Below are 25,149 nucleotides of genomic sequence, written 5' to 3'. Positions count from 1 at the left end.
TGCAGGGAGCCTGCCTCTCCCTCCACCTACGTCTCTGTCTCTGTCTCTCTCTGTGTCTCCCATGAATAAATAAAATCTTAAAAAAAAAAAAAAAAGGAAAGGAAAGGACATCCCCAGGATGCCCCAGATTCCAGAGCCATGCCCTCTGAAGGAGGCTACCAAGGTCCTCAGAACAGATGGACCTCCACTCTCACTCTCTTCAGGAACTACTTCTCCACTTTCACTAGTTTGGTATCAAAGTCCAATCACAGGTCATCTCAAGTGTCCTGGAAAAGATTTAAAAGTAAGTATATATAAAAAAAAAAAAAAGAAAGAAAAAAAAAGTAAGTATAAAAGGTTGTTTAGATAGACCATTTACAAAATAAATAACCAGAACTTTTAAGGCAACATTACTTAGCTTACTTATAAAAGCCAAGATACACACTTCCTTCATGTTTAAATCCATGGCTCTCCATCATCCCTTTAACAAATATTTGTTTGCTTAGAGCCTATTATGTTGGCAAAACCCAGGGAAGATCTGGCAGGCCTGGTGAGTGAACCAGAAATACCCCTCCCATATGGCCCTTATATTCTATTGAGGGGAGACAAAAGATTAGCATATAAAAATTAAGATACAAATATTGGGGGCACCTGGCTGGCTCAGTCAGTAGAGAGTGCGACTCCTGATCTCAGGGTCCTGAGTTCAAGCCCCAAGCTGGGTGTGGAGCCTATTTGAAAAATACACATACACACAGACACACACGGTATTAGGTCAGGCGATCCTAAGTGCTTCAGATTAAGATCAAGCAGAGTACAGTTGAGCAGAAAGTGCAAAGGAGGGAGGGTGGGGTGGGAAGTGCTGGTTCAGCTGGGCAGCTGCAGCACCAGGGCTCTGGACAGGCTAGGTGGCTGGGCTTCTACACTCTCGAAGGAGGAACTAGTGTGTGCTACAGTTCTAGCCAATGACACACAGGCAGAACTATACTATTCCATACTTTTAAGTTTGTTCTTACTCTTCAGGGGTGCCTGGGTGGCTCGGTCAGTTAAGCAAGCGACTCTTGATCTCAGCTCAGGTCTCAATCTCATGGTTGTGGGCTCAAGCCCTATGCTAGACTCCACACTGGGTATAGAGCCTATTTAAAAAAAAAAAAGAAAGAAAAGAAAGAAAAGAAAGAAAAGAAAGAAAGAAAAGAAAGAAAAAAGAAAGAAAAGAAAGAAAAGAAAGAAAAGAAAGGAAAGAAAGGAAAGAAAGGAAAGAAAGGAAAGAAAGGAAAGAAAGGAAAGAAAGGAAAGAAAGGAAAGAAAGGAAAGAAAGGAAAGAAAAGAAAGAAAAGAAAGAAAAGAAAGAAAGAAAGAAAGAAAGAAAGAAAGAAAGAAAGAAAAAATTAGGGATGCCTGGGTAGCTCAGTGGTTGAGCACCTCCCTTCGGCCCAGGGCGTGATCCTGAAGTCCTGGGATCCAGTCCCACATCGGGCTCCCGGCATGGAGCCTCCTTCTCCCTCTGCCTGTGTCTCTGCTTCTCCCTCTGTGTGTCTCTCATGAATAAATAAATAACATCTTTAAAAAAGAAACTTGTTACTTTTCAGAAGTTTCTAGATGAGCAAATGATTAGTTACATCCCATCCCTTCATCTTGATCCTGGTGCTGGTATGGGCTATGTGTGCTAGTAGGAGGCTTCTTCAACGGCTAAATTCAATTAGAAATGTTCCAAGGAGAACAGTATCCCTCAAAACGTTATCCCCTCCTCTACAAAAAAATGAAAAAAATGAAACCTCTAATTAACCCATAAGCAATTCTGGAAGAGAACAGCCCAAAGTAAAAAAAAAAAAAAAAAGCCTCAGAATAGGAACAAATACAGTAAACAGAAGCCCAGGAAGGATAGGAGGATCCAGTCTGTCTTTAAACGTTCCTCACAAGATGCTGAGAGACTCCTGAGAAACTGCTTCCAACCAGTCATGAACTCTAATCTGAGAGGGGGGTAGAGTGCAGGTCTCTAGACTAGGGGCCACACATTTCACAAGGTAACAAAAGAGCCCTTGAAATGCAAAAGGAAATAGTCCACTTTTATTTATTTTTAATATGCCATCCTTCTTAAAATGTTTATTTTTATGTTTTATAATGTCCATATCTTAACATTATAAATTTACATGCGTACATGTATATATATGCATATGCACAAACACATATACACAGACATGTATGTATGTATGCACAGGCATACATGTATAGAGAGCTATTTAGGTAAGTGATTTTGTATAGAAGGGGTATCCATGTTGAAAAAAGTTTAGAAAACCTACTACAAAGAAATCACTGTTCTTTAGGTTGAGGTATTAATACTCAAACCACAGCTTTTGTCCTTTATGAAAAATTAAAATTGTAATTCTTAAAATTACTTATTAGAAACTTCAATACATAGGAGACTATATCCCAGAGCTATTCGTGAACCCCATGAATACGCACTGTTCAACCAGGAACCAAACGCATTATCAAGCCCCCGAGAAGACCAGGAAAGCAATCATCATGCTCGCTATACGGGCTACTATGCCGCCCTAAGCACTGCTATCAGAAATGCTTTTTTAACTCTACACAAATAGTTCATACAGCATACATAATTTTTTATTTACCCAAGAGTTCTGACTTTCCATAGTAACAATTTTTTACATTGGCTCTCTACCTAGATTTTTTTACTTATGAGTAACTGGATGCACAACTAAACAGCCTCCTTTGGATGACTCTGATTGCTTGAACAGCTCAACTAACTGGGAGCTTCTTCCAGATTTAGCAAAACTGCAAAAGCGAAAAATATGGAGTCATCCAATGCGCAGAGCTCAAGAAGCCCCTCAGGACTAAATATATTTGGAGAATAGGAAGGGAAGAGTATCTGCTGGTTAATAATTAAAACACCAGAAAAATGGTAAAATATCATGGTTCTGTTCTCTACCACCTGAAAATTATGCAAAATAAAATAATACCCAGCTACAAAATAAGCTTAGAGCGTCCAATAATACTCTGATCTTTCCCGCAGTCTTTTTAATGCCTAAGACCTCCTGAGGTCAGAGGTCACAATGGGGCCCCATTTTTCTAGGTCACTCGGTCAGTCAGTCATTAAACAAATATTTCTTATTCACCAACCATGCAGAGCACAGTTCTAATTACTAGGGATACACTAAAATTGAACTCACTTCTGTCTTAGAATAACTTGACCAGTAGAAGCAGCAAAGGATGTTTGACAGGCTCTTTCAGGACATCTGCGTGGAAAAGGCAGAGAAACAAGGGCCAGCCAGTAAGAAAGTAGGTGCATTAGTAACCTAACCAGAACCAAAGTAACTCCTTATAAACCTAGAAGCTTCCAGAGACATGATTCATAGTTGAGCCAATTTAATAATTTCATCAGTGACTTGGGTAGAGATGTATAAAAACCAGTGTGATGTACCCTGCAGATGGCATTTCTTTGAGAGAACAAAAAAAGGTTCTAAATGACAGAGTCATACTCCAAGAAACACCAGGGGTAGAACCAAATAAAATAAAGCAAAACAAAGCACAATACATGTCAAATCTTGCAATGACATTCATACAGGAAGGCAAAATATGGCTAACAGCAGCATATGATTAAGGACTTAGGGGTTTTAGTGAGCAGGAAACTCACTGAGTCTGAGCAGCGTGGCCACCAAAAAAATGAATGCACCCTTGGACTCCATCCATGCAAGCAGGACATGCAAGTGGAAGGAAGGGCACTCCTACTCTGCCCAGGTCAAGCTGAACGGGAAGACTTCAGTTCTGGGTCCAACTTTGACAGGTGTTGCCCAGTGAGTAACTGAAATACATCTATAAAGACCTGTGGTACAGGCCACCAAGGGAGTAGAATACAAATCAGCAAGTAACTTTAGATTTCAATGTTACAGGTTAAAAACAAAACAAAACAAAACAAAAAACCACTTTCTAATAGTCTAAAAGGTCAGCAGGGTGGAACTCTCCACCTCTTCTAGGCAATGTTCAGATATTGCTGGAAGACCACTTGTAGAACACAGAAAAAGATCCCAGCATCACAGAAGGGTTAGTTGGGCTGGATGGTGACTTCTAAACCCTGGACCTCAGAGAAGTTTTCACTGGGTGATGCAAAAGGAAAAAGTGTCTATGTACGCAAATGTTGGATAATTTCAACAATTATGTCCCCTCTGGGACATAACATTTCCCTCTGGAGGGGAAGAACCTTCCTGTCTTGCAGCATGCATATTCCTTCCTCCTTTTTGCCGGGGAGGCTGAAGGAAGTGGGGTATATATCAATCTACCTTGATGAAATGTAGTGAAAACAGTAACTGCTGTCTTAGTGTTTGCATGGCAGCATCACATACAGACAAATATCATGATCCCTAAAATCCACTTTTGTTTTTATTTCATAGATGGATAAGAACAAAATATACAGCACCAACAGGAAGGGGTAACCTTAAGGATCTCTGTAGTATGGATATATTAGAACAACTAGACTCAACTTACTGCCTCTTTTCTTCTTTCTTATCACCCAACTTGGCTGGGACAGGGGGAAGGGGCCATGGAACTAGGTTATACTAAATATGAAATTTCTCAAGACACAGAATCTCTACTACGGGTCAGATGTGGCTCACTTCAAACACTCTTGGGAACCAAAGTTTACGAATCAAATCCAGGAAGGATCAAAATAATTTAGCTCTGAAGTTATGAAGCATTCAAAAGTCCTATTGTATTGTTCTCTCTCCTTTGAAGGGGTCACAGCAAAATATGATTAGAACAGAAAAGCAATTTCTGAATCAATCACAGATTCTGAGGTAAACCAAGGTCAGCAAACCAACGTCCATGTACAAACACAAAATAAGGCGATGAAAGAAAAGAGAGTCATGAAAAACATCAACCATGGGTCATGTCCATTACGCTAATACCTTTATTTTAAATGTTAAAGAAATCTAAAATGTTAGTGCTGAAAGGGATCATGGAAACACTTTATCCAAACTCATTTGTGCCAGGCAGTAGAGTCAGGAAACTAGCATTTCCTATCCCTCCCACCTACTGCTCCCTATTCTATCACCCTGCAAAGAAATTAGGTACATGCACAGGAGTAGAAAAATCTGGAACACGACTTCTTGTATTCTTTAGAACTGTATGGCATATTTCATTCAGATTCAAAACAGAAAACAAAAAAAACTGCATTGCTTTTCAGTCTAAATTTTCTTCAAATTCAGCATGTCTTTGTAAGGATATGTAATCCTAAACTGCCACAACAAGTAGATCATAAATGCAGAGACTTGATGCCTTCCTCAATCTCAAGAAAAAAAGAAAAAAAAAAACCACCAAAACACCTTGCATTTACCAATTATGGCTGGGATTCAGATGGAGGCGGTATCCACTTAGATCAGGCTGGTATCCACTTAAACACTCACTTCTTTGCAAAGTATGCAGTAAACATGATCTCTTTTAAATTTGCTTTGATAACCATACACTTTCAAATCAGTTTCAATTACCAAACCATTGCCCTTTCAAGGTAGCTCACTAATATTTCCTCACTTTCAAGGATAATCAAAATGAATAATCCACTACTCCTATTGCCTCAGGTGAAAAGATTCCCCAGGCAGACAGGTGTTTACCAAGCTCAGGTATCAAGGAATCCTTTAAAATACCATTCCAGTTGGGGGGGGGGGGGGTGGAGACAGCTTACAAACCCCCAGTACCCAGCTTGAACTACAATAAACATCATAAAAGCCAAATCATGATGCTCTGATAATTCCCTTAAAGGCTAAGACTTAACAGAAGCATCTGATGAAAAATATGCACTTAAATCGGCTGGGGAAAATCTGCAGCCTATACCCCAAGGCCAGAAGCTCTACCTCCATATCTGCAATTTATCTCTTATTTTCCAGACCAAATGCTTATACTGCTTCTTACCCAAGTTCATTTCACCCCATCTATAGGTAGCATGTGGGTACTGATAAAAGCTGTTTCTGATTTCATTTCCTACTTCCCAGATGTTTGCCACAGAGTTTTTTTTTTTTTCTTCAGCTATTTATGAATACACTCTAATTTAGAACAAACAAATTCAATATGTCATATTTTAAGCTGGGCAAGACACACAATAAATGACGGCTATAAAATGAGTCCAAGATAATTTCTCCAGCTTATGAACAAGTTTGCCTACCTAGGCAAGATTTGGACAGGCTGCCATGGTCTTACTTTAGAAAGAAAGTGCTTAAAATGTGTAACTGAGAACCTGCTTCTGCTAAAACGGCCAACTACAGGCTACTGTACTTCTCAGGAAAGGGATTGTGCTTAAAAGTGAAAAACCAAGCATCAACTAGGAGGAAAGAAGTGAAGATGACCCTAACACAATCCTTGGGATGAATGAATCATGCATGTGCACTCCCAACTACATGTATGACTGGAATCTTAGGAAGAAGCAATGCTATCTGTACCCAAAACTCAAGAAAGACTGTACTTCCCCATGAATAATATTGATTTAGCCCTCTCTGAAACAAGCAGTGAACTACTAAACTAAGCAGTAAACACTGTAAGTGAAAATGCTGTCTAAATACATTCCTCAAATAAATGAAAACATAAAACAGACATCCTTAAATTTGTGATTAAAAATGGTGAGCAAGTTGCCTCCTAAAATTCATCTTTAGGAATGCCAGAAATAATAGCACACCTATTGGAATCTAGGTGTTTGTTTTATAAGGAACTAATATATTTCAAAGAAAGCAACAGTTCTGGAGATCTTTTTTCTCCCGTTACTAATTGCAAAACTGGAAAAATTGCAGCCCCGATGGCAGACAGGCAACTCAAAAGCCCAGTTAACTAAATGCCTGTCATAAGAAAGCCATCTAGTGTTAACATTTAGAAATGAAAACTGCAGACAAAAGAGGCAAAGAAAAGAAAAATCTTAGTGACTATTTTGAACTTACTGAAAGCAAACCTATGAGAATCATCAAGATTCTTTGTTTTAAAAAAAAAAAAAAGAAAGAAAAGAAAAGAAAAGAAAAGAAAGGCCATCCTTATGAAAACCAACACTCATTTACACAAAACCCAAAACGTGCACAATTTTATTTTGACCAAAATCATGTTTCGGTGACTACGATTCCGTGACCAATGCACTTGATTTTTTCCAATACTCACGCTGGAGTCATCCTGGGCTGAATTAATTTAGCTGAAGCAGGTTAATGATGATAAATATCTCCCAGAGGGGCAATGCCAAGTTGTTTTCTCTTCCCTGGAAGCATCGGCTCTCGCTTGTAGATGATGAACCGAAATTGATTCTTTGGGTTTGTGGCACGGTTGGAAATTAATCTGTAGGTGCTCTAGGGGATGCTCCCAGGACGTGGTCAGACCAGCTTCAGTAACGCGGGGACCCGACCAGGCCCGGGAGCGGCAGGCGGAGCGCGGCGCGGGCACCCGGGGCGGCACAGCCGTCGGCACCCCGGGGCCCCGAGTCCGGAGGGCGCTCGCCCCGGCCCGGATCTCCCCCGGAGGGAGGGGCCGGGGGCGGGGGTCGCACACCCTCCGGGGGGTGGGGTGGCCCCGCAGCAAGTTCCGCAAGTAACCCCGCCGCGCGCCGGGGCCCGCGTCCCGCGTCCCGCGGCCTTTTCTCTGCGCTCTCAGGTGGGTCCCAGAGGAGTTGCTGCGCCCCGGGAGGTCCTCGCGAGCGCTCGCGTCCCCAGGCCGGGAATAACCTTCCTGCGATCGGTAACTTTGCGGGAGCGGCGGCGGCGGCCCCTCCGCCCGCGGGACCCCCGCCCGCGCCCCCGCCCCGCCCCGCCCCGCCCCGCCCCGCGGCCGCGCCGTCGGCCCCCGGGCGCCCCCGGGGCAGCGCCTTCACCCCGGGGCAGTCCTCGCCGGGCCGTGCGCGCACACGAGCGGAGGCTCCGAGCCGACCCGCCGCGCTCCCCGTCCGCTCGCCCGACACGCACCTCGGAGACGCAGTCCGCGGGGACCTGCTGCAGCCCGCGAGCGCGCGGCGGCGCCTACCGGGGCCGCCGCCTCGCCGCCCGCCGCTGCCCGGGGCTGCCCATCGGCCCGGACTCTGCCGGCGCCGGGCTCCGGCGGGAGGCGGCCCGGCCCCGCGGCTGCGGCTGCGGCTGCGGCTGCGGCTGCGGCTGCGGCTGCGGCTGCGGCTGGAGCGGTCCGCCCGGGGTCCGGCGGGCGGGCGGGCGGGCGGGCGGCCGGGGCGGGGGCGCGGCGCTGCTCCTCCTCCTCCGTCTTCCTCCTCCCGCTCCGCCGGCTCCTCCCGGGCTCCCGGTCTGCCGCGCCGGCTCCCGACGCCGCCGCCCGCCCGCCCTGCGGCCCCGCCCCCGCCCGCTCTGCGGCCTCCCATTGGCTGCTGCCTGCAGGCCCCCTCGGCCCCGCCCCGCGATTGGGCGCGGGCGCCGTCCGTCCCGCCGCCCCGCGGGGCTCGGGGCGCAGCCGGTGCGCGGTTCCCAGGCCCCGCGGCGCGCGAGAGCTCCGCGTCCCGAAGGCGTCCGGGCGCCCTTCCCCGGGGGAGCTGCGGGGCGCGGGGCGCGGGGCGCGGCGCCTGGCGACCTCGCGGCAGGTGCGTCCTACCTGGCCCCGCGCTCCGGGAGGCCCGGCGCCGCCCTCCGCGGACTCGTCCTCCCCCTCCGGCCGCAAGAAGTTAAAACCCGGAGTCGGGCTCCGAGCGGCCCCGTCGCGCCGTCGCGACCCTGCCGGGCCCGCAGTCTCCGGAGCCGGAGAGACGCGGCCGCCGGCACTCGAGGCCCCGCGCCGCCCAAGCCTGAGCGCCGCGGGCCGGGGACCCGCCGCAGCCGCGGGCGCCGCGTTCGGAGGACGGCCGGCCCGGGAGGGCGCCCGGGTGACCCCGCAGAGCCCCTGCCCCCGGGGCTGCGGCGGGAGGTGGCGCGGAGACCGACGGAGCGTCAGGACGAGGTCAGGTGGACCAGGTGGGCGCCAGCGCGCCGGCGTCCTGCGGAGGCGAAAACTTCCTGAGTCCGGGCGTGGGGAGCCTGGAGAGGCGAGAAGTCCGGGCGCCCGGCTCAGCCCCAGCCCCAGCCCCAGCCGCAGCCCCAGCCCCAGCCCCAGCCGCAGCCCCAGCCCCAGCCCCAGCCCGCCCAGCCGACCCCAGGCACTCCTCAACCTCGAGCGGGAAGGCTTTGGACCTTTATCTCAAGGAGGAGGAAATGAGCTTTTTATATCCATCTTTTCTACTTCCTAGGAAATGTTGGCCACCGACGAGGAAGCACTACCCGAAACTATTAATATAAATTGTTCGACATTTGAATGGGTTGCTGAAAAATTCAAGGAACTCTTTTTTAAAAAAAAAATGATTTTATTTATTTATTCATGAAAGACAGAGAGAGAGAGAGGCAGAGACACAGGCAGAGGGAGAAGCAGGCCCAGGATCACGCCCTGGGCCAAAGGCAGGCGCTAAACCGCTAAGCCACCCAGGGATCCCCCAGGAACTCTTTTTTTTTTTTTTAAGAGAAGACTTGTTAAGCTACGGTGGGATTGGCTATGCTTAACCGGTCCGGTGGGAGTCACCCCGTATAAGCAGGAGTGGACCGGTTTAGGTAGTGGCTAACCTACCTTCCAGCCCCACCATAGCATTTCCGGAGCTGGCTTTACCCCAGCAGTAGAGCTGGCCTGGCAGTTTCCGGAGACTGGATCCAGGGCTTTCAGTTCCTCTTTCTAGAGGAAGAATTCTTCCTGGAGAGATAAAGAGGTCTGTACTTCCCCATTACAAACACTCCCTAGAATGTAACCCTGTGCAAAATTAGAGGCTGTTCTTCCCATGCTGTATTTCTCTGTTATCTAAAGCATGTACCCATTGTACAGTCGTTTACATCTCTTTGTGAAATATGGGTATAATACATGGGAGCGGGTATAATAAAACATGTCAGTGTTACAATGACATGAAAGAGTTTCTGAGTTCTCCGGGTTTGCAGGGCTTCCTATTATCAGCACTTACAAGATTGTCATTTATTCATTAAGCAAGCACAGTGTGGAGACCCCGTGATGTTCCAGAAAATGCTAGGAGCAGGGGATATAAAAACACATAGGACATGGGCCCTGCTCTTCCGGAGCGCACCATCTCACAGGCGTTGATCCTCACACATGGTAGATGCTCTACTAGACATACGAACAAAATCCACGGGGATTTTTGTCCCGGACAGACATTTATTTCCTGGGGGAGCCCAAAGAGGATATATTTCTCTTCCTAACGTCATCACAGTACTGCTCATGCCTCACAAGGTTGCATGGTTCATTGTCTTTCCCAGTACTCCCTAAGGGCCTTAAGGAACAGAACCACGGCTCCCCCTGCATTGTGACTTGGCTCAAACTACGTGAGTCAGTGCTTGGCCCTGAGGTGGCTCCTGATGCTGCTGCAGCTGCAATTGCCCGTTGTCTAGTAGATGAGGAGGAACTTTGATGTGTTCCTCAATGTCCAGTATGTGACAATATTATAAGGAAATCTGCTTAGAAGCTCAATGATGATGTCAGCCACAATTCCCTTCATCTCCCACTTTACCATCCCTCTCCTGGTGTTTTGTGAACTGAAACACCAGAGGCCCTTTTGGGCACTATCGAAGTTGGTGGCATTTTTCTAAGTACTCCTAAGGGACAGCACACAGTAGTCAGCTGTCTGCATTAATGAAAGCCCTAGAGAGTTTCTGATTTCCCAGAACCCCAGGTCACATGCAGCCCTCCCTTGTCACAATGTCTCTGTCTTTAGGAGACATATCCTGAGCCCCTTTGCCATGTCTGGCCTATGCTGGACAGTGGCGACGGGGCCCAGGGCCAGCCCCACAAGGTGTCCACCTTGCAGCACACTGTGAGATCTTTAAGGGACAGAGCTTAGGAATGAGCTTTGCATCTTCTTCCCCTAAAACAGACTCTAGAAATACTATTAGATGGAATGCTTGCATCCTTCCTCACTCGTTTTAACATCAGCCCTCTTATTTCACACCATTTTGAGGAAGGGAAGGGCAGAAGCCGAAATTACCTCCCTGTTAAGATATCAGTGCAACATTTTGGCCTTAGAATATCTTACTGGGGAAAAAAAATATCTTTTTCTATTCAAGCTATACATTTTGCTGAAGTTCTAGAGAAAAATATCAACTATGAAGTGTGACACTGTATTTGCCCAAAAGCTAGGAGGAAGGGTCATGTGTTTATCTTGTCACTGTCACCTTCCCTCAGGTCCAGTCTTCCTCGTACCTTATTCACTTTCGGCCTCTCAAGTCTGTTTGCTCCTGTGAATTTCATTGCACTCTGAGGGGTTCCTAAAGAAACAAACGCAAGGGATTAATCCTCTTGACAATTATGAATCAGCACATCCACTCCTTCTGAAATAATTTCAACATCAGTCTCAACTGTGTTTCTCTGCATGGTGTAAAAAGGCACAGAGTTCAAAGGCATACCAGCTGTCTACGCCGTTCCAAGATTTTGAGCTTATTGGCTGACCTTGGCTAGTAGTTGTATCTATTTACCTTTGAACTTAGGAAAACAGGAGTTTTTATTTTCTTAACACACTACAGGAAGTTTCTACCGACAAACCATTTGTATGCACTGTAATAAGCCCAAACGGCTCTCTAAGCTAATAAGGTTTTAGATTCCCACCCTCATTTCCTCTTCCCCTTTTCTACTATCAACCCTCTTTTAAAACGTATTTCTTTTAAGTCAAATGAATATTCATAAGTTGCAACAAATGTGTATTGATTTCATACTACCTTCAGGGCATTTCGTTAGATTCGGAGCACCCAAAGGGCTGAACCCCAGTGTCTGTGAATTTCATGATAAGGAGCAGGTGCTCAGGACCACTGATGAGTGGTGCCCACAGGGAGACCAGGAGCTCCAAGCGCCTGCAGGCAAAGCTTGAGCCAAGGGGGGAAAGGTTCATCAAAGATATCAAACCTGCCGAGCAAGGAGGAAAGAAGGGAACAGGACCAGTAAAGACACAGGAACCAACAGTGCGAGGCATGTTTGGGAAACAGCTGTGCCCTTTGGCTGTGCACAGGCTTACTCACTTATGTAACATACACTTATCCAGTGCTTTGTCCCTGCTAGGTTCCGTTTTCTTCTTAGAAGGGAAATCATCCCAAGCAGACAAGCATATAGGCACTGCTTCACCTTCCTTTCAAAATGGCAATCACTCACCACAGAAATTTGTTAGGCTATGGTCTTATAAAGTAAAATAAGAAGGGCCAACTTCTGTGGCAATTCACAAAACGTGGTGAAGCTCCAGCTCAGAAAGCTGGGCTACTGGCTCTGGTTGTGAGTATTCCAATAGTTCTGATAAAAAGAAAGCACCTATTCCTCTTCAAGTGGAACTCAAGAGAATAATATGAGTTATTAAATAATGTGCTATATATTACACATTACCCATAGGAGCTAGAGAAGAAAACTACTCTAATAAAAAAAAAAGCAAAAATTCTGCAAGTATATCTGGAATTCTACTGTGTGCTCAGTTCTGCCCTGGGGAATGTAGAAGAGTACCACATACAAGTAACCAGATCATCCTCAAAAGTGTATAATACAGCTAAGCTGGGATTTTTACATAGGAAAATTCTAATAACAGTGCAACATCAATACATTAAATGTTGCATGTTGCATAGATATGGGCTTGAGGATTTGGAGAAGCAGTATGCAAAGAGGGGTCAAAGATCAGTGACAGAAATCTTTCGGAATGGAAGGGTTTCCTGTTTTCTTAACATCTGCTTCACAAATAAGAAATCCTATGTGTTGATCTTCGCTGTAATCTTCGCAATCCAATGTTTGCACAAGACTCTTCCAAGACACATGGATTCTCTCTTTTCTGATGATCCAAGTTCATGCCCACAGCTACTCACATTGTCTTCCCTTTACCTTCCTCATCTCGGACGCACAGCTAAGCAACGTGTACAAATGTTATCACTCTGACAGCGGTCTTCTGCCCTCTTACCTCACTTCAAAAAGAAAGAAAAGAAAAGAAAAGAAAAGAAAAGAAAAGAAAAGAAAAGAAAAGAAAAGAAAAGAAAAGAAAAGAAAAGAAAGGAAGGAAGGAAGGAAGGAAGGAAGGAAGGAAGGAAGGAAAGAAAGAAAGAAAGAAAGAAAGAAAGAAAGAAAGAAAGAAAGGAAGAAAGAAAAAGAAAGAAAGAAAGAAGGGAGGAAGGGAGGAAGGGAGGAAGGGAAGAAAGGAAAGAAAGGAAGAAAGAAAGAAAGAAAGAAAGAAAGAAAGAAAGAAAGAAAGAAAGAAAAGGAAAAGCTAAAGGCCTCAACTACAAATAATTTAAAAGCATCTTCCACCTCTGCTTTTGCTTTGGTGGAAGCCCAGATAGTAGATATTTTAGGAGCCCACACACTTTGGCATCAGACAACCCTGGCTCTGAATCTGGTTTGAAAGCTTCTTGGATACAAGACTATAGACAAGTGACATCTCAAAGTTCCATTTTCCTTGTAAGAAAATGAACGTAACCATACATCAGAGGGTGGTGGTGATGATCCCATGCGATTTGGGGTATAAAGTGCTTAGCACGGTGGCTAGCACACAATGAGTGCTGAAAATACACACTGCACCACCAATGTTTACCATCTCCTCGTACCTGTTCAAGGGAGGGATTGGCCTTTTATTTCCACCTCCTCACACAGAACCTGCCACAGGGGAGGGATTTGGTAAATAATCCTCCAAATTTCATTCCTACCTGGGGCTTACAGTATTCATTAACCAGTGTTTTGGAGTCTACTTTGTAGAAACCATCAAGCAATAACAATACCAACAGGGGCACTTGGGTGGCTCAGCAGTTGAGCGTCTGCCTTTGGCCCAGGTCCTGGGATCGAGTCCTGCATCAGACTCCCTGCAGGGGGCCTGCTTCTCCCTCTGCCTGTGTCTCCCCCCCCCCCCCCCCCGTCTTTCATGAATAAATAAATAAAATCTTAAAAAGTATATACTAACAATAACAGTTGATCTGTGAGCAGCTGCTCTTCTCTACCACTAGATGGCGTCTATCAATAATAACACTAAAAAGCACCACACATAGTGAGGTAATAATTCTAAAGAAATTAATACAGAAAAGGCATATGTATCTGTGTGTATACATATTCAGATATATATATATTTACCTTTTTCATATGATTTCTCCTTAATACTGGCTATGAATCTAAAGCTGTCTACAGTTTGGCAAACCCTTGCTTTCCTAATTTTAACAGACTCCCAGAATAACATTTGCAGTTGTTATTTTACATATGACTTCTCTTTAATATCAGTTATGAATCCAAAGCTGTCTACAGCTTGGCAAACTCTTGCTCTCCTAATTTTAACAGTCTCCTGTAACTACATTTTTAGTTGTTAATTAAACTCGAAGCAGCACCAACAGGCAAGAAGCTTCACTGTAGTTGGTGACTTTTCTCCACGTCTTTCGGCAAGGTTGATGGAAAAAAAAGAGAAGGTGAAAGCAATAGGGAGAGAAGGAAGGGACAGACAGGCCGTTCTGCTGGCCTTTGTCATTCATTCAGTCGGCCCTGGGGGGCTGGGGACCCCAATCACCAGCACCATGCAAGACACTGAGCCTACAGTGATGAAGAGGATTTACTTTGAGGATGTGCTGCTAACCCATATGGAAAAACGTTCAGACTATCAGAGATAAATGTATATAGGATGGTACTTCAGTCATCAGAGGGAATGGATGTTTCTTAGAAATTGTTAAGACATATAAGGGACAAATAGGCTTCAAGAATGTCCGATCAAGACTAGAGGGTTTCTGCTTTCCAGTGTCAAGGTGGATTTACAAGACCATGTTTCCTTGTGCTGACATTTGGTTGTCTGTGTCACTAGGTAAGAAGAGCTGGACTTTAGGGGCACCTGGGTGGCTCAGTCGGTTAGGGGATCTGACTTCCGCTCAGGTCATGATCTGAGGGTCCTGGGATCAAGCCCGGTGCCATGCTCCCTGCTCAGCAAAGAGTCTGCTTCTCCCTCTCCCTCTGCTCCTGCTTACGATCTCTCTTGTGGACTCTCTCAAATAAATAAATAAAGTCTTAAAGAAAAAAAAAAAGGAGAGCTGCACTTGAGCATGCTTGGGGAGAGATCTAAAGGAGGGGGAAGGGAGGGAGAGAGTGAAGGGTGAGGAGGCAATCAGACAGAAATACGAGAAGAGTGGTCGAGGAGGAGCAATGTTAATTCTTCCCGCAAAATCTGAACATTCAGTCTTTGATATGGACAGACTAAGCCCATATTTTAAGATTAGAAGGTTAGTAAGGAGAAAAAGACCATAAAATAAGATCAAAACACCTTTGGACTCCTAATTCCGTTGTTTCTGGAAATTGTAAAATCAGGTGTGGAGGTTGTAAAGATGAACTCTGAGCCCTATGACCTGATACTTCCTTATTCTAGAAATTCAGAAAGCCTGTGATAGGCACCATTTTAATCGACCTACAAAAAAAGCCTCCCTCAGGGGTGCCTGGGTGGCTCAGTGGGGTGAGTCTCTTGGTTTCAGCTCAAGTCATGATCTCAGGGTCATGGGTTCCAGCCCCGAGTGATCTCTGTGCTCAGTGTGGAGTCTGCTTGAGATTCTCTTGCTCTCTCTCCCCCTCTACCCCTCCTCTTCCTTGTGCACTCTTTCTCTAAAATAAATAATTAAAATCTTTTTTTTAAAAAGCCTCCATCAGTATTTCGCAATATTATTTACATCTCAACAGGTGGGAAACCAAATTTTCTGCAAAGTCTTGCTTCTCTTGCCAACTCTGACATTGTGACAATGCTGCTGTCATCTGCTAAATACAAGGTCCAATAGGACCTCCTTGGATTCTTCTCTTTCTCTACCTTCTGTGATCCAACGTGAAACTACTTAAGTTTTCCCCAGCAGTCTCTCACACCAGCCTCCTTCCCCTCCTGGCTCATGCATCCTCCACAGATTCTTTTCTCCTCAAGAGTGGACAGCTCTCAGGATGCCTGGGTTGCTCAGGGTGTGATCCCGGGGTCTTGGGATCAAGTTCCACATCAGGCTCCCTGTAGGGAGCCTACTACTTCTCCCTCTGCCTGTCTCTTTGTCTCTCATGAATAAATAAATAAAATCTCAAAAAAACAACAGTGGACAGCTCTCTTAAATGAGCTCTGTTTTCTGCCTCTCAACCTCCAAACCACTGGCTATACACTACTTCAAGGGCATTGACTTCTATCTCAAAATCCCTCCTGAGCTTCCTGGTGCCTCCTGGACAATGTCCAAATTCTCCTCACCTAACATTTGGACCTTCCACAGTCTGGCTCCAACATGGGCTTCATGGATCTCTAGAGAATATCTGGCCCCACGGACCACTGCTCCTTCCTGGAACACTCACTTCCCTTTGCCCCATGTGTGACCTCCTCTGGGATTCCCTCTAACCTCCCTGCCCACTCTCACTTCCTCTGAAGCTCTTTTCCTTCTCTATCATCTTCACATTTGATGCCCTCATGATTACCTCCTATTCTTCTCTCCCTGGAAAATCTCATTCTTCCCAGTGTTTACACTTATTATTCTCATGTTGTTCACCCCTGAACCTATCTAGGCAGCTCTGGCAGATATATTGAACTCTTAGGCACGTGCGCGCGCGCGCACACACACACACACACACACACCCCTATACTCAATATACCTCAGTTACAACATATCCCCAAACTTGACCATCGTGTGACCTCCCAAACTCTTTTCCCTATAATCCCCATTTCAGTATTGGCATCACCACCCAATTATTGTCATGTCTTTAAGAAGACACGACAAAGAGAAACCAAGGGCTCCTCCTCAACCTCTCCTTCTCTCTCATGCACTCATCCAAGCATTGACCCAGATTTGCTTGACCTCTCTCTCTTAAGGATCACTTGCCTGTGGCTGCTTCTCCCCATCCTTCCTGCACCATCGCATTTGGCCAAAACAAATGGAACACCTCCTACGCAACCTGTCTTCTGTTTCCTATCCAGTTCTACTCTAATCCATCTGCTCCCCGCAGCCTTTCATACACATAATCAGACAACCCCCCTCTTGCTTCAAAACCTTCAGAGGCTTCCCAGTGCTCCCAAGGTTAAACTGCTACTGCCCTCTCCAACCCCCAGCCATCCGAACACCATTTATTTGGTTCTGTCCTCCCACTTCAACTCTGAGCCTCCGCACAGACTTTCTACCCCTGCTTTGGTCCAGCGAACTCCTTACTCATCCTTCGGTCTCAAGGAGCGCTCTCTCAGAAATGGTCTTCCATCCCTGCACTAGTTTAGGGCATACATACATCTTCCTGTGGCACCGGAAGCATCACCTACTTCCTTCTCCTTTCCCGTGCATGCAACCTCCATCTTTCCTACCAGAACAGACACTTTGTGAAGACAGAGAGTGTACAGCAGCCTTGACTGTCTCCTGCACAGAGCCCGATCTGCACCTGAATCCCTAATAGCAGTTGCTAAAGATCCCAACCTTACCCCAAACAGGCCTCTGCTGGTGGGTCTTGGAGAGGGAGAGATGGGCTCAAGTGATGGTTTTTTGTCTCCGCAAGTGATCAAATGTGCCTACAGGGAACCAATTCATCCCAAAGAAAAGGACACATCTGTCCACTTGTGGAAACTTGGAGTTGGAGCAGAGGGCTGAATCTCATGACAAAATGATGTCTATTACGCATATCAATTCATCTTGAACCCAACCCACCCAAGTTGATGGGTTCCCATCAGTATTATAGGAAGACTGATGGCTATCCTTGAAAATTATCAGTTGAAATCCAGTGCAGCAACAGGACACAAGCAAGTTGCATTTGTTTTCTTCTATTACACTGTGACTCAGCAAAGTGAGAGTGGCCCCGGATTCAAACAGCAGTGGCACATTGGGAGGAGTGTCCTGCAGGAGGCTGCAGAAGCAGAAGCAGGGCCTGTCAGGGGACTAGAGCAGGGGACTAGGGGATTAAAGAGGATCAAAGAGGTGGCGGTGTCCAGCAGGTGTGGTTTTGCTCAAGCTGGTAAAAGAACTGGCAGCCCTTAACAGCTGCAGTGACCCAGGAGCACCCAGTGGATGTCACAGAGCTACCAGTAGAAGCAGTCATGTGCACTTGAGACTCATCTCCCGAAAATGCCCAGAAATGTGTGAGCCAGACAATGATTTTGTAGAGAAGAGGCATTCTATATTAGCAGACAGATGGGAGAGCCAACAAAGACCAATGATTACTCTGAACATGGCCACTGCTGGACCCAAAGCTTGTCTAGGGAATTTCTGGTCACATCCAAATTGAGTGTATGTGTCACTGGATTTTATAGATATTATCTCCAACTCTTCACTATTATTGTAATAGGTACAATCTATGTCTTGTCTCCCTAACCACATTTGATAAGTGATGGAGATAAATCTGTCTGAGCAACTTGGCCACTGTTCAAGGACATTTGAGGAATGCTATGAGCGTATGGTATTATTTAGAGAGTACAGCGCAGGGGGAGGCAGGACTCATAAGTTTTTACCCCTCTGGGGGTGTAAAACCTGAAAAATGCAAGTGGACTTTTTGTCTCTTGAGTGCACAGGGCCAGAACTCTATTTTCCTCTTGATCTTACTATATTTTAAACATGGTCATTTCTCCATTATGTGGATGCTCCCCATTATCTACCCACTTATTTCCCACAGGAAATTAAAGAAGAAGGGTGTGAAGAATGGGTGTTGAAGGTATATGTGGGCAAGTAACTATGATAAAGTGATCTGTCCAACTACATTCTAATAATGAAAAGCAATTGCTGTAGAGTCACCTATTACATTCATTACCCACACCTCATCTCTGTGCAATAGCACGAGTCATCAATAATAGGGTATGATTGTTTCTTCCCAAAAGACAAGTTGTATGAAATAAAACACAAAGCAACATAGTCTCAGGCAAGAGTTTTATGTTAGTGTGCTGTTCAAGACTGTTTCTGATTGCCTAGTAATGACCCACCAAGGACCAGCTCTGGTAGCCAGTGTTTTGCAGGAGGGGAAGAGAAGTGATACCTCATGTCCAGGCACCATACAACATCCAATGGCCAGGATAAGTAGTCAAGTGCCCAAAATACTCAGTCTGATCATTGACTACCATGCTTTCCATTGACCCATCGACTATTACTCAGCATACTCCCTGAGTAAAGCCTGCCCAAAAGGAAGAAAAATTATAACTATGTCTATGCCTATCTGTATATACAAATTAGTGATGCCTTTCAACCAGGAGGATCCCATTAGTTCAAAGAATATACCACATTACATTTCATTTGCTCTTGTTCTGATCTGTTCATGCTTTCAGTGGTTTACCGGCAGGAAAGCCCTAGAGGGGATCTATCCAGACAAGATTAGACAACATACAATTATCATCTTTAGTATTCCCACTTGGAAAATTGACTGGTATTCATGTGGAACAATAAAATCAAACTTGCTAGCATTTTACTCCCAGATCATAGATATAAAGAGAGGATCTGGTAAGGGCTCAGGGGTGGTCACTGTATGGAGGGAAGTGGGGGAGAAGACACCAAAGAGGAAAGTGTATCTGTATCCATTTTAAACATATATTTTAAGCACTGAGCTCATTCATTCCAGATATTCTGTAAAGTGATTATCAATAATCTTGGTTTCCTACATGCTCTTTGGAGATCAGAGAAACTCTCAAGCATTGTGACTCAACAAACATGAATACATTGAACTCTTTTTTTTTTTTTAAACATTGAACTCTTACTGTACGCTGGACACCCTCCTGGGGGGTGGGGGGCAATTCCAAAGGTCCATCTCATAGATGAAACTGGTTCATATCTAGTACGTGACTGTAAAACACCAAAAGAGTCTAGAGCAGGGGACAAGGATGTAAAACAACTCTAGGATAAATTCTTACTTATCCATTATCCCTGTTTACCTCCCCATCCATGCTTTTATCCATCAAATATACTTTGGGTGCTATGGTATGCGTGGTTGTTAAAACAAATCAATGCCCAGTCATTAATGGAAGACAACATAAGTAGGTGAAGAATTCTTAAGAAAAATAATAGGATTGGGCACCTGAGTGGCTCAGTTGGTTAAGTGTCAACTATTGGCTTGGGCTCAGGTCATGATCTCAGGGTCGTGAGATTGAGCACTACGTTGGTGTCCTTGCTCAGTGCAGAGTCTGCTTGTTCCTCTCCCTCTACTCCTCTTCCTGCTCTCTCTCTCTCTCTCAAATAAATAAATCTCTAAAAAAATTAACAGGATAGTCACTAAGACTTGAATCCACTCCAAAAGTCCGGGGGATTGTAATGCTACAGTGAAACCCAAAGAATGCCACAGATTAACTCGGTGGGGAAGCAGCCTGTTTTGGATTAAGATACCTTCCCCAATTCTCTTTCAGCTGCCATTTTTCTCTGATTTTCACCTTTCGTCACCTGTTTTCTGCCAACCTCTGATAAAGGCACAATTTCCCTGGGTTTTAATGTTTCCATTGGCCTCACCTCAAGGTTATAGCATGTCAAGGTTATTTTTGAGCCAAATCTAGTGAAATATTTTAGAGATAATGGAATAGTTTACAGCGGATTAGTTTAGAGATAATGTAAAAAGGATTCTTTCACTCTTTAAGATGAAATCTCCTGAGCCTAAATTGACATTTACTAACCAAAGATTTTAGACTGCTTTTTCTTTTTACCTTAAATTGTTGTTTTTCAAATGTGACATCTTTTTCTTTGTTTTATCTTTATCACTGCACGCATTTTTACATTGTGACTGCAAAGGTAAGTGAGAAAACTCAAGTTTCATTGACAGATGAAAGAAATGTCAATGTTAAAGCCTTTGAGTACTATCTAAGCCTATCTATGTGGCATGAGCATAAATTTCAATCCTTCTTAAATTCTTAAATACCATCTGATCCACTCCTTGATTTCAATCGAAACAAGTATTTATAATGTATTTATTTAAGAAAACAACCTTAGCATAACCTCTTGCTCTTGAAATTTTGAGTTAGCATTTGTACTAACAGAGTTACTGAACTTTACAGGGAAATTCTATTTTAGCTTGAGAGAACAGAGATTTTATTTTTACTATTGTGTGCAGGTTCTACTACTGTATACCTACAGAATGTAAACCTGCTTTTCCACCCTCCTTCAGAACATAAAACTTGGCTAACCAAAACTGGTTCTTTCCAAAGGAAACAAGACATATCAAGACATGATACTTTATTACTCTTTGTAGCTGCTGTGAAAAAAAAGTTAATCCCATTTGTAAATAGGAAAATAGATAAGGTTAATTACAAGGACAATAAAGCATGAAGGAAAGAGACTACATACTGGCTTCTTGCTTGGGAATAGTCTGGACACAGAGAATATGGCAATATTATTCATCTTTGTTGCAACCTTGTGATTCACCTCTGACCGTTTTCATTCCCATGATTATTGCTCTGCATGTTTCTCATTCAGGTAAGACAGGTCCAACTACCAAAAAGCTGACAACTGAGACTCCCCTCTGTGGAGGCCTGAATTTGTCTTTAAGGGAAGATAAAGCCATTAAGTCAATCTTACAGGTAACCACCGTATTTACTAGACAATGCAATTACTTCTCCCATTGACCAGGAAGTCAGGGTGGTCCGAAGTCTAGCCTAGCTGTGCCACAGACTAGCTATGGGATTAGGGACTTCACTCAATCACTAAGCACCTGATTTGTTTGGCTGCCAAGTATGGACAGGGAATTAATCATCTCTAAGACTCTCCTGGCTCTTATCTTGTAGGAGTCTGCAATGAAGAGATGGACGGATACAATTGTTCAAAGTTAGCAGATGCCAGCTACTCTGAGAACTCCCTGCTCAATTATGGAAGAGGAATATATCTTATTCCTCAACACAATATTACTTTCTACATGCAATTGGTTGTGCCTCTGCATTTGTTGTGAGGAAAGCAGATGGAAGGCAAGAGTTTTTTCCTAAAAACCAATGACTTGGAAGAGTTGAGTTTGTCTCCTTGAGACTGGCTGTTGGTCTAATGGAGTAGAAACTATCTGAGTAGTGTTGTCATAGATCACAGAGTCGGACAGTAGGAAGGGCAACAACCTAGGTTTTCTGGTCTCTCCTGCTACAATCCAAGACTGACAAGATCTTTCGTTGTTGCTGTTACCTTGTTGTCAGGGCTTTTTGGTTTTGGTTCTTTAAACTATCATTTTCCTTAAAGAATGTTAGTGTGGTGATCATGAGTCTTTTCATTATTTTTGCATTAGTATTGATCTGTGTCAATCTCCCACTGACCTGTGCCCAAGCAGGAATCTCTTCCTTAAAGGGATTGCACTCTGAGCAGCTACAGCTTCTCCCTGCCTTGTCCATCACGAAAGAAATGATTGTCACACAGAAATCTCTTTTATAGTGACTCCTACTTTTCTCCAGGGAGGAGGGCTGACTTTCACTCTTCTTTTATTAGTTACCAGCCACTCCCTAAAGGAAAGAGACTTTAACTAAGAATAAGACTTGGTACAGGACAAGTTAAAAAAAGATTTATGGGCCTGTTTTCTCTGAGCGAATGCCTAAGAGTTCGGTCATCCAAGGAAAACAATTATATGAGTTCATTCACCACAACGAAGGCTAATCCAATTGATCTTTATGTTGCTACATGCTTCTTTTTCAGACCACCTCAAATGAAAATATAAGTTGAAAACCTTGGTGATAAGAGGAAAATAAAAACGATCAAAAGCTTTTGGCAAAGGTCAGCAAAATATTTATTCTAGATCGTTTTTACCTAATTGAAGTTCTGTTTTAATTGGACTAAAGGGATGTATGGAGACCTTTAATGGTTTCGTTATCCACTGTGTTTGTATTAGGGGGCAGACCCAGGTTTATGGGAAATAAAGCTTAAATAAACCTGAGTGTTCCCTTTGAGAAAAATATTGCAAAACTACAAATAAAAAGTTAGGTATGAAAGTGTACCTTGCTTTGCTGCCACTACCTGCAGACTTCTGTGGCTGGATGCCTTAGGATAGACTCCTGCTGGGACACGACCCCAGCCCTGGACTTTCAAGCTTCTGATTTCTATGGAAAGAAAAAAGGCCTCGTGGGCACACACACAAAAAGACACCTTACCAAATGGATGAACTCTAACCTTTTCAGTCAGGATTCACCTTGAAAAACAAAAACTCTTCAAGAAGGGATGTTACACAAGTGATAAGGGATCTGGATACTTGAACAGAGGGTAGTGAGGCCATGTGGCAATTAGCAAGAGCCAACAGCCACTTCCACCCTAGGGCTGAGTGACAATGGGTAAGGCCACCCCAGCCAGGCCCAATCTGATCTGCAGATAACAGACAGAGTAACTAGAGCCTCAGGGATTAGCTACCTAGGCCTGCATAACAAATCACTGCAAACATTGCAGCTTGAGACAATATGCATTATCTTGCAGTTTCTGGACATGGAGTCCAGGCACAGCAGAGAGAGGTTGTGTCTCTCAAGACTGTAATCCAGCTGTTCGCCAGGGGTGTGCAGTCATCTGCAGGCTGTAGTTATGTGATTGCTGGCAGGACTCCATCCTCATAGCTGTTGGCCAGGCATCTCTGTCAATTTCTTGCCACCCACGGCAGCTCGCAACATGGCAGCTGACGTCATCAGAGCAAACAGGTCAGTGAACAAGAGCATGAGCAAGGCAGAAGCCACAGTCTGTTTTTTTTTCTTTTTTTAAAGCTAATTATGGAAGTGATATCCTGTCATTTTTGCCATGTCCTATTCATCAGAATACATCCAGCTCACATCCAGGGGACAGGACAGAACAAGAGCGTGGATGCTAGGAAGGTGGGGTCTTTGGTGGCCACTGCAGATGCGACCTCCTGCACAGGGAGACATCGGTGTTGCAAACACAGTAGAGGAGGTAGTGAGGAGGGAGGAAGTATTACCCTGGCTTCTCCTTCTCCCTCACCCTCTAATCTTCTACTAGGGCCTCCACTGGCAGGAGAGTCTTGGCCATGCAGTTCTGTGGGCTACAGCAGAGCAGGGCAAGGGCAGAGACGGCTCTGAGAGCCAAAGGGTGACTGACTGGCCTGGTATCCTTTTAGATTTTCTGCCATAACAAGGCAAACAACTCAAGGGAATTTCATCTAAAGAGAACTATTTAATAGTAATTATGCCTCTTTCCGGAATCAAAAGGTATTATTTTTGCTCTTTTGTGAGGTGGGCCTACACTATATTCCAACATTCCTACTCCCCAAAGAGCCCCCAATGCACATCCTAGTTGCCTCCACAGCTATGACCCAGAGAGGCTACCTTTTCCCAAATAAGGCCTACCTGTGATTCTTGTAAACTGTGCTTGATCATCAAGACAAGTCTTGGGAGACCTGGTTAAACCTCACAGAGGATTGTGACTTCTCTTACTTGAAAACTTCAGCATGATTTTTGCAATAAAACAATGCTCCGATTTTGATTTATTCCTCTTCTCTGTAAGTGACCACATGCAATCTCTAGAGCACAACAACAAAAGTAACAATAATCAGTGACCAACTGATGTTATAGGATACCTTCTAGCAGGTGGTATTTTTCAAAGATGGCTGTAGAAACATCTCTCATCTCATAAGCTGTAGGACCTTGCTAATGTCTATTAAGAGATGGTGTTTATGTCCACTCCCCTTGAACCTGGGCCAGTGTTCATGACTGCCTCCACCGACAGAGTACGGTGGAAGTGATCCTCTGTGACATCTCAGGCTAGATCATAACAATGCCGCAAACTGTCACCTTGTTCTCTTGCTAAACTCAATCTGGCAATCTCAGTTCCATTCCGTGAGGAAGCCCAGGCAGCTACAGAACCCCACGTGGAGGGATACAGAGGCCTCTGGCACCAAACCGCTCAATTTTGTCCAGTCAACAGCCTAGATCATCAAGCTATGTGAGTGAACCATCTTGAAATGTATTCCTCAGCTTCCTGTTCTTTAGCTTCTCCAGCTGACACCACTTGGAACAGAGACAAACCATCCCCATTGAGCCTTGGCCAAATTATAGGTTTGTGAGCAGAATAAATGGTTGCTGTAGTTCTTTAAGCCACAATGCTTTGAGGTGGTTTGTGACACAGCCGTAGAAAGCTGGAACCTACTCTTTGGGGATTCCCTAAAAAGTAGAGGCCAAGTATGTCACTTATGAATAAGTCTGGCTAGAAGTAACAGAAAACCTGACTTCGAGGTTTACTCACAGAGCAGGAAAACTGGAGGGAACAGGCCACTGGCATTGGTTTGGAGGCTCAGCTCTCTCAGCCATGGCCTCTGAAATGCTCTTTTCTTTTTATCATTTTTGTTGCC

At 44.7% G+C, this 25,149-nt stretch overlaps 1 protein-coding gene and 1 long non-coding RNA gene across 9 annotated transcripts in view; both read right to left on the bottom strand.

The window, feature by feature from the left end:
• SIPA1L2 (signal induced proliferation associated 1 like 2) overlaps positions 1-7,988 on the bottom strand; it is a 213,572-nt gene extending 205,584 nt beyond the window's left edge. For 4 of the 8 annotated variants that reach the window (XM_077894495.1, XM_077894492.1, XM_077894497.1 and 1 more), the window contains exon 1: positions 7,117-7,403. The gene's annotated coding sequence lies outside the window, so the exon portion shown is untranslated. Of the gene's footprint in view, positions 1-7,116; positions 7,405-7,907 lie in introns of those variants that run through there. The other 4 variants (XM_077894499.1, XM_077894501.1, XM_077894493.1 and 1 more) reach the window with 3 other exon arrangements.
• Positions 7,989-9,863: 1,875 nt separating this feature from the next.
• LOC144311779 (uncharacterized) lies at positions 9,864-24,315 on the bottom strand. Its single transcript, XR_013377303.1, has 3 exons — positions 24,149-24,315; positions 22,805-22,906; positions 9,864-11,234 (listed from the first exon to the last, which is right to left on the bottom strand). It is a non-coding gene; the product is annotated as an uncharacterized LOC144311779 (long non-coding RNA).
• Between the last annotated feature and the right edge of the window lie 834 nt (positions 24,316-25,149).

The sequence above is a fragment of the Canis aureus genome, chromosome 4 (assembly GCF_053574225.1).
Source record: "Canis aureus isolate CA01 chromosome 4, VMU_Caureus_v.1.0, whole genome shotgun sequence".
In the NCBI taxonomy this organism is placed as follows: Eukaryota; Metazoa; Chordata; class Mammalia; order Carnivora; family Canidae; genus Canis; species Canis aureus.
This window is presented reverse-complemented; position numbering and strand designations above follow the sequence as displayed.